This window comes from Sciurus carolinensis, chromosome 10 (assembly GCF_902686445.1).
Source record: "Sciurus carolinensis chromosome 10, mSciCar1.2, whole genome shotgun sequence".
NCBI classification, from domain to species: Eukaryota; Metazoa; Chordata; class Mammalia; order Rodentia; family Sciuridae; genus Sciurus; species Sciurus carolinensis.
The window spans coordinates 48370757-48372556 of NC_062222.1; positions in this window are offsets into that span (position 1 = coordinate 48370757).

A 1800-nucleotide genomic window follows, 5' to 3' on the forward strand; every position below is an offset into this window, starting at 1 on the left:
TATCACAGGAATGCTTTTTTATGCAAATTCTTATTAAATAGAACATCTTAAAATGATGAGTAAGCACATAAACCAATAAATCATTTATTATCAAGTATTATGTACTGTACATAACTCTATGTGCTAGACTTTTACACCATTTGCTGTGTGGAAAGGCTAACACCTACATCTCCACAAGCACCTGTGTAATGCAGTGCACTGATCTTACTCTGGCTACAGCATCAGGAGGTGACAGGACTTTTTCAATTTCCTTATAGTCTTATGGGACTATATATGCAGGACTTCCTATGGGACTGTACATTCTGGCTCTTGTTGACCAAAATGTTCTAAAGGGGCACATGACCGTAGAGGTCTATCCTTACATTACACAGTTATGACTACTGTGCTCTTGTAAGTTTAGAAACCAGAAAGTATGAGTTCTCTTTTTCAAGATTTTTTGGTTATTCTGGAAAATTTGGCTATCTGACAAGCAATTTGGCTATTGTATTAACCTCTTGAGATAACATTTGAATTTTTAGATGGGCTTTTCTTTATCTGTAAAAATATTATGGAGATTGTGACAGATCACATTGAATCTGTAGCTCACTTTGGGTAGTACTGTCATCTTAATAATATGAAGTCTTATGATTTTATGAACACAGGTTGTCTTATTTACTTAGGTCTTAATTCCTCAGCAATGTTTTCTACTTTGTAGCATACAAGTCTTCTACCTTTGTGATATCTTCAGTGAGTACAATGAAATGTTCAAGGCAATTAACTTATAAAAGTTTTATTTTGCCAATGGTTCTGGAGGTTCCAGATCAAGATTGGGTGGCCCCATTACTTTTGACCTTCAGTGAGGTGCAAGATGGGCAATGGTGATGAGCATGTATTGAAGTAAACCATTCAGATCACAAGCCAAGAAGCAGAAAAAAAGAAGACTGGCAGAGTTCCACAAACCCCTTTGGACATTACACTCCTAATGACTTAAAGACCTACCAATAGGCCCCACCTTTTAAAAGACCCACAGCACCTCACAGCTACCCTGAGGACCAACTCTTTAACATGCAGAACTTGGAGAACACTCATCCAAACCATAGCAACCCCCTAGGTTAAATGTATTCCTAAGTATTTTATTCTGTAGATGATACTGTAAATGGAATTGTTTTCTTAATCTCCTTTTCAGATTATTTACTGTTAGCATATAGAAACCCAACTGATTTTTGTGTTTCATACGCTGCAACTTTGAATTCATTTACCAACTTAATTTTGTTAAATTTTGAGTCTTCTACATATAAAAGCAAGTCATTTGCACAGTTAATTTTATTTCTTCCCTTTGAATTTCAATGCTTTTATTCCTTTTCGTACCTTGTTCCAGTTCTAAGAGGAAGAGCTCTCTGTTCATATTGAATATGATGTTAGGTACAACATTTTCCAGGTATAATCTTTATTATGTTGAAGTTGTTTCCTTTTATTCCTGGTTTGGTGAGTGTTTTTAATCATGAAAGTTTGTTGAATTTTCTAAAATACTTTTTCTGCATCAACTGAGATGATCATGTGTTTTTTTTTTTTTTTCTTACTTCATTCTGTTAATGTATTATATTGATTGATTCTGATATGTTGAATCTTCCTCATGCCCCAGGAATAAATCCCACTTGGCCATGGTATGTACTCCTTTCAATATATGCTGAATTCAGATTGCTAGTATTCTGTTGAGAGTTTTGTGTCAATATTTATAAGGGATAATCTGAAGTTTTAATAGTGTCTTTATCTGGCTTTCATAGTAGAATAATTCTGAACTCATAAAATGAGTTTGGAAGT